The sequence below is a fragment of the Anopheles coluzzii genome, chromosome 2 (assembly GCF_943734685.1).
Source record: "Anopheles coluzzii chromosome 2, AcolN3, whole genome shotgun sequence".
Lineage (NCBI taxonomy): Eukaryota > Metazoa > Arthropoda > Insecta > Diptera > Culicidae > Anopheles > Anopheles coluzzii.
The window spans coordinates 13,074,953-13,094,536 of record NC_064670.1 but is presented as its reverse complement, the minus strand read 5'-3'; the positions used below and the strand labels follow the sequence as shown (position 1 = coordinate 13,094,536).

Here is a 19,584-nt window from a genome sequence, read left to right as displayed (position 1 = left end):
TTTACATTTTGGAATATTTTTTAAATAACGTAATCAATTTAATCATACTATTTTTGCATGTTTTTATTCTTTATTCTACTTTCACAGCCAATACAAACTTTACTAGCTTTTGGTACTCTTTGCCTACCCTTTCACACACAAATTCGTTTCATACATAAAAAGGTTAAATTTAATCTCTGCCGTATCATGCCCTCACACAAAACGTCTACTTGAAAGCTTCGCATTATTCTGCTCCCATCCCATCACACCTGCTCGCAAAGCACAAATTACGACCCATATTGCATGGAAATGGCTAGCAGAACCGTAACCTCAAATAACATATGAACAGCTAATAATCGCTGTAGCACTGTTGCGGTGTGAACAAGAGCCCCCATTTCTCCACACTGCTGGGCTGCACGTGGCACTGTACTGCCACCAATCCGTACCCATCGACAGCTCCACGCTTCTAAGCTTGGGAATGATTCTGCATATCACACCATCGGTTGCCAATAGCAGCTAATGTTACAAGGGGAGCGACAGCTTTCCCTGTTGCGGTGTGAAATTTCTACCATCGCCACCGCCGTCTTCGGAGACAAAACCCATTGAAAAGTTAATCCAGTTTCAATGCCATTTCAGTCAATGGTGGGTGCAACTGGGCCGGGAGGGGTACGTGGGGTGGTAGTGCGAAGTGTGTCGACATTTTGCAGCTAACGATAAAGCCGCTCCTTCGCACTCGCCTTCCGGGTGTTCAACATGTAGAACTTTTATTATGAGCAGGCGGGTGCCCTGCTAGATTATGAAAGCGTCGAGTTCAGGTTTTCCCCTCAAGGTGCCTCCTAACCTTAGCCTCCTCGTTTGAGTCGAGCCCTTCCCTGCGTAATCCTTTCTATTCTGTTTACCCCAGCGAGCTGTTGAGTTTTCCGCATGCAGTTCAGCTGTTATGTTTCACATGACTTGTGGTTTGTGTTTTTTGCCACACTGTGCCATTCCCAGCTCTGCATTGGTTGCAGGGCGCGCGAACAGACAGGTGTGTGGGCCAGAGCTTCAAGCACCCTTCACGACACATGGCGATGAATATTTTGTATAGAATAAATTTATCTCTCCCCACAGCACCAACATCACCAGGCCTCAGCCCTCTCCACCTCGAAGCAGTGAGAATGTGTGCATTGGATGCATTGGTAATTCAACAGCATATTTACTATGCTCTCAACGCTTTGCCTCAATGCACCACAGCAATCGGCGCACTGTGGTTGTTACATTCACATAGAATTGTCTGTATCAACACGCTGTACTGCGTAAAAGGGATAAATGAATGTCAATGGTGCATTTATTTGGGAACTCAACAGAGATTTCTACTATGAAACTATTGTTGCTTCAACATTCCTTATTACAAAGCCTATTCAACTTTAAATTACATTAACAAAAAAAAAACTTATGAAATCATCACAAAGGCCCATGAAAACGCTTTCGCTGTCTTGCAAAGCCGTACAACGCTCGTTTGTGTTGTTTTCAGCGGCCAAGGTCAGGTCGGCATTGCGCTGATGAATCCACTTCGACAGCAGTCGTAACGTTTCTATTATCATCTACAAGCACAGGCGAACTGAAAATCAAAAGCACAATTCAACCCGGCCGAGGAGCAAGCTTTTCATGGCTTTCAAGCAAGAAAAATAGGCTCCGGAAAACACACACAAACCGAGACGTGGAAATGAATGGTAACGCTCGCGCAAAGACAGACGCCCCGTGCCAGCACACACCAACACGCTTTCAAATGGATAAAGTGCCTGCAATTTATCATTGCTTTAGTTTAGTTTGTTGTATTGTTTATTTTTTCCCCTTTGTACACACACACACACACATAAAAATAACACGAAGCATGTACAACGATTGGGATGGGGCGGTGGTAGCAATTGCAAAAGCTTTTCCTCCACCATAGGATAAGTGTTTTGTAAAAGAAAAAATTAGTAAAGAAATAAGATAAATGTGGTGCGTTTTTTTGAAACGTGTATTTTATTTTTTCTGCTTGATTATTTCGCCACTTACCAAACTGCTGTCAGTTCATCTATTAAGACATCATTAAATTACGTAAAGTCTTTGTGTCTGCCTGTCTGTGTGTATGCGTTCACACTTGTGTGTATGTGCCATTTCCCTCATTTCGGAGCATAATTTATTCGCATCCCATCCCATCCAGCTCAGTCCAGCCCTTTGTAAACTTCCATTTTACCGGCCCGTCAACGACACTTGACCGCCGCTCAATCGGAAATCCATTCTATGACATTCAAACGTAGCGACGGATTTTGCACCAGTTCCGGCTCATTCTGTGTGCTTTTGCCTTGCGATCTTCGCTTCACTCGTGGCCCATGCCATGCCCATGCCACCGGAGGGGTCGGAAATGCCGAAATACAAAGCCGAAGACGTATTTTGTGATTTGGGAGAAATAAAAGGAAAGCGGCAAAGAACGAAAGCAACAAAAAAACTCAGTTCAGAACATGGAAACCTCCAACTCGGAACATGGAAAAGGCAATCCTGTGTCTGTGAGGCAAAAATGGGCAGGTTCGGGAATCCGTTTCCCACCCATCGGAAAGTGGAAATGTGCTACGGAGAGGAAAATTGCTTCTTGAAGCGCTTTCGTGGACGCTCGAGCCCTCCCGAGCTCCACCCTCTACTAACAACTTTTTTTGGTTGTTGGTGTGCAGATGGCGAGGGGGTAGCGGAGGGTTTCAGAGCAACTGAATACACGAACAAACAACCGAACGAAAGTTTGTGCACCATTGAGGGGCTCATTCTCCGCTCCGCTCGCCGCTACCGCCGCAGTAAATCGTAACGATTATTTTATCGCCCAGCACCGGTACACTCTCTACACGCTGATTGTGCTACATTTGGTGTAAATTTTTCATTACCCGACCATCTACCGGGAGTGGAAAAACCGAACGCACCCCGAAGAACTCACAACGCTCTTACACCGACTTACAGAGGGAGAAAGGTCTAAACTTTTCATAACATTGCTTACGTCGCAATGAGCCACCGCTTTCCGGAAATGGTAATGAATGAAGGCAAGCCAAGTTGTACAATTTTGCTGCTGCACGCTCCTGCCACAACGGTAGTACCATGCCGTCTTCTCACGAAGCCCCGCTTATTACCACACCACAAGATGTAACGGCACAGTTTATGATTATGGGTGCTTGCTTGTACGCGCGTCATGCTGAGGATTAATTTGTGTCGATGTGCTTTGGCGGGCCCCGGATAATGTGCTTGACATATCGCTAAAAAAAAGTTTGGCAAACTCACCGGCTTTGCTGCCGATGTGCGTACAGGGAAATAATGGGAACCCGGTAGGGCTTTGAATGCACAATGAAGCTGCAAGGATCGCCACATTGCTCGCACAAAAAAAGCTCACTAAAGCTTCCAAAAAAAAAAAAACGATCGCAACAGCCTGCTTGTGGAACGTCGGCAAGGCGTTCCGAAACGGTTCCTTTCGCAGCTAGCACAGTTTAAAGAAGCACAAACATGTGCGCAAACAAACCGTTCCGGCAGGGACACGCTCGCATGTGTTTGTTTTTAACGGGCACGGTGCAATGGTGTGAACAGCAAAGGGCCCGACCATCATTAATCAACATGCTTGTGCTGCTCTTGAATGAAGCGCTCAGGTATACACACACACACTCCGAAAGCGGAAAGGACTATTCCTGTATCCTGCGAGCGCACTGAAGCAAAACGGAGCGAATCGTAAGGATGAGTGAGTCTGGAAAGCAACAACTTTAAGGCAGCAGGAAACAGGAATTGTTATTTTTGTGAGTAAAAATACGAGTGGAGTAAGTTGTATGTACCTTTCGAATATTTTCATTACAAATGGCAATAATAATACCTTTTTCAAAAACGAAACATACCAGGCGCCTCCATCGCAGTTTTTGTTTTTATAAGATGCTCTTCAATTCAAAGCTCTAGGTTTGACTAGTTTTGTAGGAAAAGAAGAAAAACGTGCGCTTTACAATCGATATCTCTTGAGCGTGGAAGCAATAGCTTTGTTGTATAGTTGCATGGAGACTCCCAATAATTTTGTAAAAGTCCATGGAGACGCCCAGTACGCTTTAAGCGGATAGTACAATCAAAGTGTTTCGACAATATTAAAATGCTTTTTCATTTAAATTTAATCTCTTAACAGTGATTTAAAATCTACAAAACAATCTTTCCATCGCACATCCATTTATTTCATTATAAACAAGAAAAAAAATCCTATTACAGTTTTCACTCACTGCTCTATCTGATTCCTGGTCGTAATAGCTAGCTATACGTCAAACTGTCGAGGTCAGCAAAAGCAAAACAAATGCACGCAGTAAGCAACACACACAAAAAAAAACGATTCAAATCCATATCCCTACGTCCAGAGCATTCCGGCTCACCAGCACACCGTCCATCATTCTTATCACGCAACGGGTTTCACTCACACCACACTCACTCACTCGCAGCCTCACTCGCAGCGTGAGAGTGAGATGAATCAGGCCCGGCCTACCCCTCACCCCATTCGCACGCGACACAAACATTCATCCCAACGCCAACGTCTGTCGAAACGCTTGGCGATCAAAACAATGCTTTTTCCCCCCCGTTGAGCAGCAGCATCATTCGAGCAGTTTGCGTGCCGCTTAGTGTGTTGGTGCGCTACGCAAACGCTCCGAATGGAAGACAACGGAAGGCTGTGGATAGGGAGCGATGGGACAGTTAACGCGCTCCTTTATGATAACGCTTCACCAGGTGGCAAAAAGAGATTTCATCTCAACGGAGAGGATGTAATAGAATGGAGTGTGTGTGTGTGCTTTGCCACTCTCGGGCCGCTCTCTTTATCACGCTCACGCATTATCACGTGGAAAAAAGTGATTTTACCTTTGTTTGTCCGTACACGGTGAACGTATGCACGGTGCAAAAGCTCAAACCGTCGGGAGCGACGTTTCGGCAGCAGAGCAACAAATTCGCTCACTCAATCGCTCTCCCACTTTCACTCTCTCGCTCTCTCTCTCTCAGCGATTCCAGATTTTCGCCGAGTCGGCTCCATCAAGTGGTGGGCTCATGGTGTGCTTCGCGCGGTTAGGCTTAGTTTCAGGATCGACGCTGAGATAGAACGACCCATCGGAGGCGTTCGGAGTTGGAGCTGTTCGCATAACGCAGCCGTCTGGCCCGTCAAAACCGTGGTGCACAGCTTGTGCGCGGAGTGAAGGTGGAGAGCGCAAGGGAGTCGCGGGCAACAGGGGGAAGTAAGAGAAGAAAGCGGAAAACAGTGAACCCGTTTGCCAGCCAGTGCAAAGGTGTGTATAACCTGCTAATGGTTTAAACCGTTGCCCGATTGTGCTTGTCGGCCGCAGGTCTACAACATTTTCCCAACACGCCGAACAGCAGGCGTGGCGGCTGAAAATAACTGTCGGAGCGCCCGGAAACTAGCCCTTCTAGGTCACTGAAATTAGGGAATTAGGTACGCACGGCTGTAAAACGCGTCTGAGTGTGGCCGTTTTCCTCTACGCCAGTTTAGCAGGAAACGACCTTAACGTTCGTACTCGTTTGGCACGTTAGCGCGAGGAGGGGGAGTGGGGAACATTCGTTCAAGCGCGCCCTAGTGCATGGAAAATTCCCACTCCAGGCAGTGTGTCCAGGCAGAAAGGTGTCCGATTCTACCAGCTGTCTATGTGTGTGTATTTGAAAGTGTGAAAGTTGTGTGCGTTATCATTCGTGCTGTGCTGTGCGTCGGTTGACTTCACCCAGGAGGGTCCCAGGAATGGGACGGTGCTGGGTACGGCTGCAAATTTTAATCCCGTCACAAATCCCCCAAAGAACTCGAAAGACACACGGCTGACAGGTTAACTAGGGTGGACAAGACAAGCAGATTATACACTTTTTGCGTTCAAATTTTGGAGGAGGGAGTTTGGGCACAAGTTTCTTCATTTTTAAGCAGATGTCCAGTTCATAAAGTGATCTTTTATAAAGAAAGTGCGAGTTTAGTTAAATAGAAAACTGAATTCAAAACTCGAACCATTCAATTATACCCCTACATACACGTGCACACACAAAGACACACTAACCCACCCACTCTAAACGCTCTCTCTAAAAGGGGAGATGGAGGACAGTAATAGTACTCAACCTTGTCCCTGAAGAAACTCCTCCCAGAAGACACCCTTACAGCACCCGTCCCTTTTTCCCGAGGCTTGACCCGAGCTTCATCGCTTTTCAGTCTTATCGGCTTACCATTACTAGCAACCGTAGCCAAAATGGGAAAGCTACTCCTACCTGTGCCAAGGAGGGTCGAGAGCGATATCAGCATCGTAAAAAAGAATGTAGTCAGCAGCAAACGCGTGGCGTCGCTGTCAACTGGGACACGGTTCCGCCGTTCCCCTGTAACGGCTTGATATCGCGCTAAAAAGGGGGAAAAAGGGGAGTTTGCTTTCCTTCCGCCAGCTTATCGTACACACGTATCTTAGCCTAAGGATGTGGAGTGAAATGTGGAAAAGGAAATTAGTTTGTTCGTTTTTGGGGTGAAAATTGGTGAAAAACGGTATGATTTCTTCGTGTGTGACGATGGGAACGGGTGCAATACACAAGTGAACCAACGGCCAGACAGCAGCACGAGCTTTAATTTGGATAAAGTTTCATAAAAGGAAAGCAAACTAACCCCCCCCCCCCCCCTTTTATCGTGTCCTTCACTTCCATCACCGTGCGCCATTGCTTCCGTTCAAAAGTTTCCGTTCGCGTGTTTAATTTTACCTCTGCCTTGCAGTGTACAGTTCAGGTGCGTGAAAGTCCCCTTCCCAGAGTGTGTTCTGTTAGTGGTTTGGGTTTGGTGCAAGGTGGGAGGTGTTTCAGGAGCTGCCTATAGAACTGCAGTCCTAGCGCGGGCTAAAAAACCCACCCGTTCCGACCGCTCCTTTCCAGCGCCGTGTTCGTCAGCATCGTCAGCCAGAGGTTACACCGATAAGCGAGGTAAGTCAATCCAATAGGGTGATACTTTAACCCATCCCTAACCCCTGTGTGTGTGTGTGTGCATAGGGTGGTGATGGTGAAAAGCTCACACGTTCAAGGATGCACCGAAGGTCCCGTGTGCCCGTGTGCGGTTACAGTCAGCTATCTATAAATAGATGGCACGGCTGAAGCATGTATGAAAGTCGTATCGTTAGTACCACGGATTGCACACATGAGTGTGTGTGTGTGTGTTTGAGGAGGTGAAAAGAGAAAGGGATAGCGAGAGAGGATACAGAGAGAGAGAGAGAGAGAGAGAGAGAGAGAGAGAGAGAGAGAAAGAGAGAAAGCAAGAACTCACTAAAGCCACACTACCTGTGGACTGTGCCGGAGTTTTCTTTTTTTCGCGTAGTTTAAAGTTCCCACGGGCACAAGTATAACGCACCAACGTGCGGTTGCTACATCGAGCTCACACTATGACATGTACTGCTTTAACTTACAGCGTCATATACATATGTTTTGATGAGCCATAATGGCAAGTAACGTACATTATTTATTCCAATTGTATTTATTTCGAAACTATGCAGCAGCAAAAAAACCAACTTGAAAAGCAATGAAACTAATCATAGCTCAAGTGTAGATTTTTATCCATTTTACGACCCACCCACACCCACGCAAGCAGAGAGGTGTTCTCCCATGTTGGATCCCACTCTCCCACAATTTGCACATACGACGTTCGACGGGGATTTGTTTCGCCAAACCGTTCGTCTCCTAGATAGGGCATGGGTTTTCCTTCCATCCGTCATGAGACTGAACGCGCGCGCTCTCTCTCTCTCTCCCTCTCTCTCTCATACACACACTCTCTCTCTCTCTCTTTTTTATCATTCATATCCAGCTCGGAAACTCTCACCATGGGGTGAAATGTAATCATCTCGCCGTCTTCTTGGCGTGTCTCTGCTTGCGACCCGTTACGATGATGTTGGTAACGACGCGCCCCGACGGTATAGCTTCCTTCCGAGTTCCGAACGCGCGCGTGGAGGATGCGCCTGATGTTACACGCACACACACACACACACAGACATGCTCGGTGTGTTGGTACGCGTCTCGCGTAACGCGTGTATTGGTGCCATCCCGTTATCAGTTCAGATCCACCCACAAACGCCTAGGGGCTGTCCGTGCGATTGCTTGTGCGTGTTTGTGTGTGAGAGTGTGTCTTCCCTTTTTTGAGAAGGGAACGCTCAAGAGTGCTTTTTTGTTGTTGCTGCTGCTGCTGTTACGAGTGGTGGTGGTGGTGGTGGTGGTGGGGTTGGTGGTGATATTGGCTAGCAACTTCCCAAGGGATGTAAGAAACTTCGCACACGAACGGCAGACGAACAAGAGCCAGAGACAGTGGCAAGAAATTGTCTTCCCTGCTTTGCACATCGTCGCCGTTTTACAACTGAGCACGAGGGCACATCGATCGGGTGAGATGGATTTTTCTTTTCAACTCACACACACACACACACACAATCGGGAAACACGCTTTCATGCAAAATCCCTTCTCTGAGTGAAAGCATCATTGAAGCAAAAAGAATAAAGAAAATGTAGCAAAAACAAACTATCCTTATGGTGCTTTATTTTACCATTTCTCATCATCATCGCCGCCGCTTCGGCGAAAGTCACCATAAATCCCAATAGGAGGGGGGCCACTCTGCCACTAATTCGATTTTGAAGTACTCTCGAGCGATTACAATGAACAGTTTCACCCTCGAAAAAGAATGGCAATACGCTCATTCTGGCCTTTTCCTCCCTTACCCTCTCAACCGTTATTTGGTTCCCAGCCTTTTTTGAACGGGCCAGCGAGGGAAATTAAGCTGTACTTCTCCCTCTGCTGCCTGCTTCCGTTGGTACAACTGTTTCCGATTCCGCTCCGTGGACGTTCCCTTTTGCCACGTTCTGTGATTTGCGCTGGGCAGGTTGAATGTTAAAATGTAAAATTCCACTGTTCGTGCCGTGGACGGTGTTGCAGTGGCGTAGTTAATGATCGTTAGATAATGGGCACATCATTAAATCACGCTGTGGAAAATAGTGGAAAATAGTCAGCACGATAGCGAGGAATGGCACGAACAATTTTTAAAACGAATTTTTTTGTCAAAGCAAACAAAGGGGGGGGGGGGGGGTGTAGGTGTGTGTGTGGTGTGCTGAATATTTCTATTTTGTTTCCCTCCCCTCTTCCACGAGCTTGCTGGAATGTAGTGTCGTGCATGTCAAAGTGCGCTTTTATGATGCTCTTTTTCTTGTTGATTGCATTAGAAATCATAGAAGATTTTTTTAAATAAAACAATTCAAATCGCTGTCAGAGAGTTGCTTTTGTTAAGCTTTGGATCAATTTTCTATTGGCATTCGTAGAGCTTAACATAAATGAGTATTTCACAACGAATGTGTTTCGAAATGGAGTTCCAATTTTTTGTTTATTTAAATTGAGCTGTATGCTGCTCAAACGAAATTGTACATTTATTATTTTAAAATGCCCTATCCTATCAAAAGCTTATGCTTTTCATCATCTAAAACTACTCTATAACATCCTTACGAACAATAACGATACACATAATACCGACACTGTTCTTGCAAGCTCATTTCCAGCGCGTTAAACTAGTTACTTTGCCCTACGTAATCACTTCCAAAGAGAATCTATTTTTGACCTCCTTTACCCTGCTCCACTATCCAGCGCATCATGCACTTCAAACCATCATTATGCTCAACGAGCTCGAGCCTTCGCACGTCGGGTTCCCCACCCCGAAGGTCCGAGAATAGAGAGAATGGTAAAAATTAAATTAAAAAACGTAGCACCTCTGCTGCTCCACAGAACCCCCGGGATACAACGCACTCCCGCACCAAAAGCCGGCAAAACCTGGGTGTTTATGATCGTTTCATAACCTACCGCTTACGAACCGCTACCGCACCTCGGAACGCCATAATCAATTGTCACCTTTGGAGCATTCGTTTTTTTCTCTCTCTCTCTCTTTACTTTTCTTTTCTTTACGACTACAGTGTCGTCGGTGGATGGGCCCAATGGTGTGGAATCCATCCACCTGCCCCGGCATGCCTGCGAGCAATGAACGCGAGCGTTTCCGGTTGTGATGACGGCAGAACACACACACACACACAGAGGTTGTTGTGAGAGCACACCTAAAGACTGCGTGCTTCCATTTTCCGCACGTGAGGCAAAGAAGGAAATTTGTTTCCCGTTTGCCTTCGTTAGCCAGTTTCATCTCGTTACGGTTTGGGCGAAGCTCTTATTATGCTCGAACGCAACAAATTCGTCTCGTGCGTCGTGCAAGACGCTGTTGCTTGCCTAACAGCTCGCCATCAGCGTACTACGCAGGGCAAATAATTCTTCGACCCGCTGCAAAGCAACACGTCCCTCCCGTCGGCGGTTGGTGTGTTTGATGCAGCTGGACCAAACAACCACAGACACACACGCTTGCTTTCCAGCACAAAACGGACGAACCGACACAGTCCGAGGGCACAGACGTCGGCACAGCTAGATGGGATGGTTCCGGGGTGGGAAACTTTATTATTTAACCACCACCACCTCCAGCAGCAGCAACAACGGTCCCTTTTTTGGTGAGCGGTAGGTCACACAAACAGAACGATTCAATTCTTCGCTGAAATGGTTCCAAAAAAATGCCACAAAAGGAGACACACACACACACAAATGAAACAACTCCTCTTCCCAAATAGTACACCCTTCATTTCGCAAAGCCGAAAGCTTTTCCGGCACAAAACGTTGCGGTTGCGCCTGCCAAACAATATGCTGTTGCGTTTGTGTCTTTGCCCCGTTTGCTGTAGGAATAACGTTGCTAGCTCGGTTTGCTAGCCAATCCAACCGTCGGAAGCATCATGGCACCTCATCTAGGCCAATAGTGCGATTATCTTATCGCGCCCAATATAGCGCGACGAGCGGTAAGCGGAAGGGGAGTGTGTCTGGAAATGTAACAGTTCATACGCGACATCGTGGAATCGTTGCGTGGGGAGAGGGGTGAGATGAAGGGTGGCGGTACATGGTGGGCGGTGTGCCCTGTCTAGTATGGACGTGTCGGTGCCATGTGCCGCTTGCTGATAAATGGCGTTGTTTTTCGAGACAATCTGTCTCCTGTTTTGCCGGGTTCATTCCCACGCCCGGGGAATGTGTGCTTTGCGCGCGAGTTGGCAGGGGGAACCGGTGGGTTGATAAAATCTCTGCCACCCAACACGCTGGTGCCGTGTTGGTTTTTAAGCGTCAGCAAGATCTTGCGGTGCCTGCACGGTGTTCCAGCTCGCTTCCAGCTTCTTAAGGCCGTTCCGTTCCGCTTCCCGTATTGTATCGATTAGAGTAGCACTGTTTGTGTGAGTGTGTGTGTGTTTGTTTTCTTTTTTTCTTTTTTGTTTCTTTATTATCATTGGCGAGAGAACGGCAAATTGCAATTGCTGGTCGTATGACGATGGTGTAACGTTGTAAATGTCACAAAGCGTTACCACAGACCATGCGTACCGTTCGGTTTTCTTGAGGCTCGCTCCTTCTGGATCGATGAGAACGCATTTTATGTGTGTGTGTGTGTGTCTATGAGTTGTACGCGGTACCATATGAATTATGAACAAAATTGATTTATCTCTGCGCATACTATAAGCCATAGCTATGATTGTACCTTTCAACCGTAATGGTCAAGTGTAATAAAAAAAAGTGATTTATTGCTCCAATAAAAAAAAACCTTTAATGGCATTCTTCGTAGAAACGATCAATAACGGTTAACAATTTTTAAACGAATCTCACACGATACATAGTTTTAAGGCGATGGTACAGTATAAGTTGTAAAACCTTAGTAACAAATATGATCTTGTTTCATAAAACGCCTAAATGTATGCATATTGCACGGCATTGTTACTTTCTTAAGACTGCATCTGTGTTCTTGTCTTTTGTTTGCTCCATTGAATTTATATCTGTATTGCATTAAATAATCCTACCCAAACATCATTCATGCCATGAAAACTTATTCTTCCTGACGGATTGTTTTGTTCGGAATAAATCCTACTTCAAATCAATATAGTGTTACATCGCTCCCTGGACGCTTTAACGGGATACTTAACCGGACTTTTCCGGGATTAATTTCTCACCCTCTTCCATCCAGCCCTGCCGGGAACATTTTCCCAAACTAATATTTTATCCCTCCCCCTTGCATACTGAAGGATCTGCCATCCTCGCCGCTCGAAAGTACCCAGGAGCCGCCCCGCGTAATGAACCTTCCAAGCATTGCCGCTTTGTTACGGCTTCAGCTTCTTCAGCGCCATTGCCATGAACCCGAACCGAGTCTGCGGTGGCCGTCGCTTCGGGTAACCATGTGACCTTTTAACGATTCAATTTATTTGCTTCTCATAAAAACCTGCCGATACGCACCGAAACGATCCAATCAACCGTTATCAATCCCGACGCTACGAGCGAAAGGGGATCCACCTATCCCGACGAGGGCGTGGGACGAAGCACGGATACAAAGGGCAAAAGACAGAACAGCTTGGCGGTTGGGTAATGTGGTAAAGTAACAGAAAGAGAACAAAAAATGGAAGACAAAAAACGTGGAAAATATTTTCCCCCGGGGTTCATTGCGGGGGTCGATTTTCCGTGCGGGACATCAGCGCGCAAGGGACGCGCGAGCCGAACCCCCATAAACAATGAGCCCGCAAATGGGTGTATGTGAAACGGGCCACATATGAGGCAGGGCACGACGGTATAACGCACGACGGGCAAGGGGATGATAAGTCAAATGGAAAACCGTCTGCAAAATGGGTCCCGGGAAGCGCCACGGCTCGAAGGCTCATTCAAGGTAGCTTAATGGAATATTCTAAGTGATTGACGTCATAAACTGACGAGAAGATTCTTCTATCTTCCTTGTTACTCAGGCTTCCTACCGCCGTTATCGAATGCTGCCCATTGACCGTGAGTGGATGTTAAGAGGAGTGTGAAAAAATATTCATTTTTTTAATCTAATAACACTCAATATCGATCTGATTGGTAAGTGATGCGAGAATCGCAACGAATTTAAGCAACATAAAATGATAATAACAACTGGTTTAGCGTGTCTAAATTGAATCAGGCACGCGATCAAAGCTTTCGTTGTGGGCTTGTTTTCACAAGCTGAGTAAAAAAACAGATAAAATAGCCATGTAAAAGTGCCCTTTTCAAGACAGAACAAATTAACTTGCGTCATACCCATAACAACGTCGTTTACTGTTTCAAATTGCATACATTACGGCGCTACGGTGTCGTGCAGATTGCATATTATCATAGCAAACTTATGACCGTAGAGGGGTATGCAACCTGCGCGGCATAACGTCTTCGTTAGTTGACGCTCTTAGTGAAGCCTTCAAAGTGTTTTGCATACAATATGAAGAGATCCACTTTATGTAGCAGCTTCATTAGCTACGTGTTTTCTCCTGTAGTTTCTTTGAGTAAATTCAACACAAAATATTCAATATTATAAAGCAAGTTCATGATTAAAAAGACGTTTGATTGCTTAAAGCTTGCTTCATTTAGAATTGGAACAAACTTTTGCACATATTGTGGCGCTCCTGGTAGACGGATTTGGATGTTCTTAGTGTCAACGTGTCGGGCATTTTGTCAGCTTGACGTATGTATTTTTGACATTCCGCAAATCGACTGTAATTAGTAAACAATCAACATGGAAGCCGAAAGATGGGAAAAAATTGTGCACAGTTATTTGGAAAATCCTTTGTGGTCTGCATCTAGGCTAGCTAAAAAGCTGAAATTTCCCAGAAATACCGTATGGCGCGTTATCAAACGGTATAAGGAAACATTAACGACGATTCGGAAGCCTCAAGCCAATCGTCGGAGTGGAACTGTCGACCAGAATCTACGTAGTAAGATTTTGAAGACGATAAAGGGGAATCCAAATTTTCAAGAAAATTTATGATTTGGCAGGGCATTTGTAGCTGTGGCAAAAAAACGAAAGTTTTCGATACAAACAAGACAATGACGTCGGAACTATATCAAAAAGAGTGTCTCCAAAAACGAATTTTGCCATTCATTCGATCCCACGACCATCCCGTAATGTTTTGGCCAGATTTGGCAAGCTGTCATTACAGTAAAGTCGTTCGAGAATGGTATGCAGAGAAAGGGGTCCAGTTTGTTCCGAAAAACCTTAACCCACACAACTGCCCCCAGTTCCGCCCTATTGAGAAATACTGGGCAATCATGAAGAGGAGACTCAAGGCAAAGGGAAAGGTTGTCAAAGACATCAATCAGATGACGACCTGGTGGAATAAAATAGCTAAAACGATGGACGAAGAAGATGTGCGCCGCCTAATGAGCCGTGTTACAGGAAAAATTCGAGAATTCCTTCGAAACCGTGAAGAATAGTTTTATCCGTATTTTTCCTTAAAAGTATGAAGAAAACGCTACATTTGCATAAAAAAAGATCTTAATTTCAATAATAAATAACTGACATACAGGCAATTGTCTATGTTCCAATTCTATCTGAAGCAAGCTTTAGTAACGTTACTTTTTCGGTAGTTATTTTTTGTGCCTACACTCTTATATAATTGAAAACGCGATCACATTAATCTACACCACAAAAAGTAAACTGCAAGACACACGAGCAGGTAATGATGTTTACATTTCATTCGGTGCCTGCTACCTGCTTCGGCACTGCTTGCCGATACACCTGTACCTACTCGATGGAACTCGATTCATTGCTCCAAGATATCTCTATTTGCACGACCACCACCGATACAGCGGCACCGGTTGCAAACGAAGCGCAAGAAACTCGTTAGTGTTCCGTTCGCTTCCATGGCTCCTCGGTTCCAACATTCGAATCACGCGACGAACGAAAGTATCCTCCGGATGCCTCCTCCGTCGTATCGATAGCGAGTGCCAAGCGCAACAACCTATCAAATAGTAAAGCAATACGAAATCGAATACTACACAAAAGGGGGAAACAAACACCCCACACATGGGCAAACCTGCCGAGCAACAGATATCACTCTTGTTCGGGTTTCTACCAAGGCAACGTTCACGTCAGTCGACTGGCCAACCTTCATACGAGGCATCGGGGACTCGTTCGCTTTCGGCACTTCATTTCCTGCCATTTTACTGCACCAGCTAGAGCCGGTGCCCACCGGTGCACCACCGTGGTCAATCATAAATCGTCTGCCGCTCGGTTGCTTTCTAACCCAGCACGTTACATTGTGATAATTCCGTCCTTCCGTCCAGCGGTGGTTCGGTTGCAATATTTGCTTCATTTCCGAGTGCTTTCTTCGCTTGCTCGTTCCAGTCAACCACCGTGCACAACAATGTCCACCAAAGAATGGAATCCTCTCCTCCTCGTCCTTTCGACCGAGGGTGTGTTCCGTGTGCTTGCGAGTGTTGGAGAGCGGATGTTACATGCCAGCCCGGAAGCAAACACCAATCACCGAAAGGCACTGACCTGGATGAGAATAACATGTACGAGATACGACGGCATTATCCAAACTATCATCCCTACGTTGTGTTGTGCCCTCTCGTGACGTTGCTATTTGGGTTAACAACACTATCGTTCTGTCGGCGGCTATCGTGCAGCAGGGTTAAAGCAGAGCACTCCCGTAGAAAGCATTTCGATGTATCCTTTGTACGTTCAGCCTTTTTAGTAGTATCTTATAGTTCTACTGTCGGTAGCGAGGGGCCCTCGAAGATGGGGCGGAACTCTCAGGGCGCAAATAAACAGATTTGCAACTAACTCGCCGCTTGCTCTTGCCTTTGACCCTTCCGGGCATGTGTATGTGTGTGTGTATGTATATATACATGGTAAGGGACTGTATGAAGAAAGCACAATTGAGCTTTGTCCGGGCGCATCTACGAATTAAGTCTCTTGATGGTTTATCTATCCATTTCGCCAAACCGTTTCGCCTGTCAAGATGAAAGGAAAACCAATGTTTATGATTTATTAATTTGTTGTCTTAATCGCCTCCGCACCATAAACACATATCACTTGCATCTACATGGCTGTTCTGTTTGCTGATAAAACATGACTTTTCAAACAATTCTCAGTCCTTTCGCTCTGGGTTCTTGAAGTGCCATTTACCACACAGGCACAGATAGCGCCTAAAGATATGCAATACCGCAAACAAAATGTGTTTAGTTGAATCAAATAGTCGTTAGTTAAAGCTTTATAGATTTATAGTCGTTCAGCAATCTTACGGTTATGGATCATGTAACATCTTGAAGGAAAAAATGGCTTTAATAGTAAAGAATAAAACAACGTCTTTTTTGTTAAGAATAGTTTTTAAACTATCGAATTGCTTCTTACTTTTTGAATAATGATTAATAAAGGGTCCCGTTGGCTCAGTATTTACTCAAATAAATTTGTCATTATTCTGTTACTTTCAATTTTCTAAATTTTTACCTAATCACAAGCAATAAAATGCTCCTCAAAAATGGCTTCCTATGATTTTGCGTCCCTTTTACAAATCCAGCTCTCTGCGACCCATAAACAGCGGCAGCATTGATATTCTAACCGACCGATTTGCTTTTATAGATAAATCTTTATTACGATTTCCATCTGTTCGCAACACTTCTCCCGATGGCCAAACGCCATCGGTTAATTGTATTGAAATCGCCATGCTACACTAACTTCCACCACCATCGTAAATAGTACCATCATAAAACGCATCGATTCGACCACTGTCACCACTCGTGAAACGATCAGTCAATAAATTTTCTCACTTGTCAGTTTTACAACTCTTTCGTGATTTGGATGGTAAGACACGGAACACGGCTTCGACCCGGGAGCCACTATTCCTTCGCTGGAGTGGATTTTTATTGCCCGCTTTATCCTCTTGGCAAGGCTAGAATGCGGGAGGTCTAAGAAGCAGAAGAAAAAAACACGCAATCATTTAAAGTGAATCTTGCCGTGATGATAACAGTTTTACAATCCCACTCCCGAGCCCAGCGCGAAGTACGCGGGCTATGTTTTTTTTTTCCTTTTGTTCCAATAGAACCGGAATTCAATTTTCAAGCTCACCGCTCGTTTTAAAATCTAATAAACCAATAAGTAATCAATCAAGCACGGAGCGCGGAGTGAGGCCTGCGTTGGTGCGCATCCGCCAAAACGAAATCACTTACCGCTTGAGCGCGTTTAAAAAATGATACCGTTGGTGGCAAGAACAGCAAACAACGGACTCTTGGGTATCATTAATTTTCCATCTCGATTTCAAGGAGGTGGTGCAAGAAACGGGGCAGGTGGAAGAGCCGGGATTGCTCATTTCGAGAGCGTTCCCCACGTTGCCCAGGGAGATGGGTGTTTTGGTGGGCTCGGAGAATGATTTTCTAAATTATTCACTTCAAATGAAGCTGAAGCTGCAGGATCCCGCTAGCCACCGTAAACAGACGGGTAGTGGGGCATCTTGCGAAAGTGCTTCCAGTGAAACGGAAACCACCAGCATGCGGCCCCCGTATGCATGTCGATCAAATATTTACGGGACCTCGGTGGAACATCGGTGGAGGAGGGAAGGTTCGTGGTGTGTGTGGTTTGCCTTTCATCCGAAAGGTAGGGCAAGCATCGGGAAAGCTTGGGCAAAAGTAGAACCTTACGTATCCTAAGTAAACAAGGCTCCAGTTAACGCGTCTTGGGCAGTTAAAGCTCTTGGTTCTTAATGAAGTAACTTACACCGATTCCATCCACCGACTGAGACCCACCGTTCGGCTGAGAGGGTTGCAAATGGTACACTTTATGCACGGGTCACTGCACTCGGACCGATATCGATGGCAAGTGAAGCACAACCCCATCCGATACGTGATGCTGTCCTAGGTACGTATGCTGTGAGCTGAGGGCGCACTGTTAAGAATCGATCGAGTTTGGGGCGAGAAAACAAATGTCTAAATTGAACAACTCGTACCGAATACGTAATATCCTAAATGGAAACCACCCGCGTCCTCCCTTCGCATGCGCGTTTCCGATGGGGCTGAGAAATTCAATCAGATCAAATGATGCTCCAGCAAGCTGTGGATGCCAAAACAGAAGCGAACCCATGTCGGCCGCTTCTTGTCTTATTTTTCATTCTGACAAATTTCCATCCCACTGGAAGAATTCGTTTCGACGTCGATCCCTGTTCAGCGATTGGCAATCACAGGTTTGGTGGCTTACAAATTGATGAAGCCTTCCACAATCGAACCCAGGAAGTCCAGACACCAGACGATGCTACAGCCGCCCCGCCGAGATCGACCTTCGTCGGGTGACAATTGATGGTTTCGTTTCTTTCCCTACAAAGAAATGAAAATAAAAAAACCAATCCACTGTTTTGCAAACCGGCTGGAGCGAAAAAGTTCTTTCCAATCGAGATGGAGTTTTTGTTGGCGATTTCCTTTCTCAGCTTTCAAATAATCTCTGTACACCATTTTTCAAACATTGACATTCGTGGCTGCTTGGTGCGCCCGGCGTAAAAGTTCTCCCTCGCATCCTTCCTGCGCTGTTTGTTTTCTTTCCATTTCCGTACCATTTGTGTGTCTGTGTGCTTGTGTGTGTGCATTTCACTTTCACTCCCATCGCTTCAGCACCAACCCAGCACCACAAAGGCACACTGTTTGATTTGGATGTACCGATGTCTTCTTTGCGCGTTTTCCTCCATCGCAATCTTCTGCACTCCCTCGCGTGGAATTGCTAAGTGTGTTTTGTGCTTAAGCTTTGCAAAACTTCCGTGCCATTGAACCTCGTGTATGGCCGGTTGGAGTCGGTTGGGAGGAAGTCCGATGGGAAAGAATGGGAAAATTGACACTAGACACTCGTTCGATTTTGTACCAATTTGGCATGGCAGGGCGAAAACCCCTCACCAGTCAGCGCCCAGCCAATCGATACCAACTTTCAACGGGATCGCACCCGGAATCGACCCGGAATCAGGGAAGCCCGCGAGAAGTAGTTTCCACTTGACTGGGTTTTTCCTCCGTTCACTGCATAGTGATGGAAGGGAGCCAACAAGGCGGAAGAGCGCAACAGCAGGGAAAACGCTCACCAGAAGCCTTAAAAGTTTTTCTCCATTTCCGTGCATTCGCTGTGCTGGAATGGTTTCAGCACGAAGCGGAGCAACAACAAAAAATCGAATGGGAAGACTCCCGTTTCTTTTTGCCCGGTCTGTCATGTTTTCCCCTGTGTGATGTGGGCAGCTAGGATGCGATCACCACGTCCGAACGGTCCACTTCATTTACCACTTGACATGAAGCGTTGTGATTTTACTTTCTTGGATTGGCCTTTGTTTTTACGATAATGATCGGTCAGTCGGCACCGATGGCACCGGCCCGAGAGTGGTTCGTTCGCTTGGCGTCAATTGGTTTTATGGTGATCGAAAGGAAGACAGAGAGAGAGAGAGAGCGAATTATCCGTCGACAGTTATGGTGATGATTCTGTTTCAAGAAAGGCAATCATCAACGGGGTAAACGAGATGAAGCAAGCAACAGTCGTTTCGATCGCACGGATATTTTTCGAAACATTTTCAATTGATTATTGTTGAACCTTTAAGCTGTATGGTGATTGAATAGAATTAAATTACCATAGGTTAAAATTAAATTAAAACAAGGCAAGACAAAACTGGCCGAGTGGGCTGAGTTAATATAGAAATCAAAAACTAATCGCTACCCTTTCTGATAGCCATCCTGCGCCGGTAGCATTAACGTGC

The 19,584-nt window shown here is 45.8% G+C and overlaps 1 protein-coding gene across 4 annotated transcripts in view; it reads left to right on the top strand.

Annotated features, from left to right (window-relative positions):
- The first annotated feature begins 5,042 nt into the window (after positions 1–5,042).
- Positions 5,043–19,584, top strand: part of LOC120953974 (Kv channel-interacting protein 1) — a 30,121-nt gene continuing 15,579 nt past the window's right edge. The window contains exons 1-2 of one of the 4 annotated variants that reach the window (XM_040374442.2): positions 5,043–5,273; positions 6,734–6,936. The gene's annotated coding sequence lies outside the window, so the exon portion shown is untranslated. The remainder of the gene's footprint in view (positions 5,274–6,733; positions 6,937–19,584) is intronic. The other 3 variants (XM_040374441.2, XM_040374439.2, XM_040374438.2) reach the window with 3 other exon arrangements.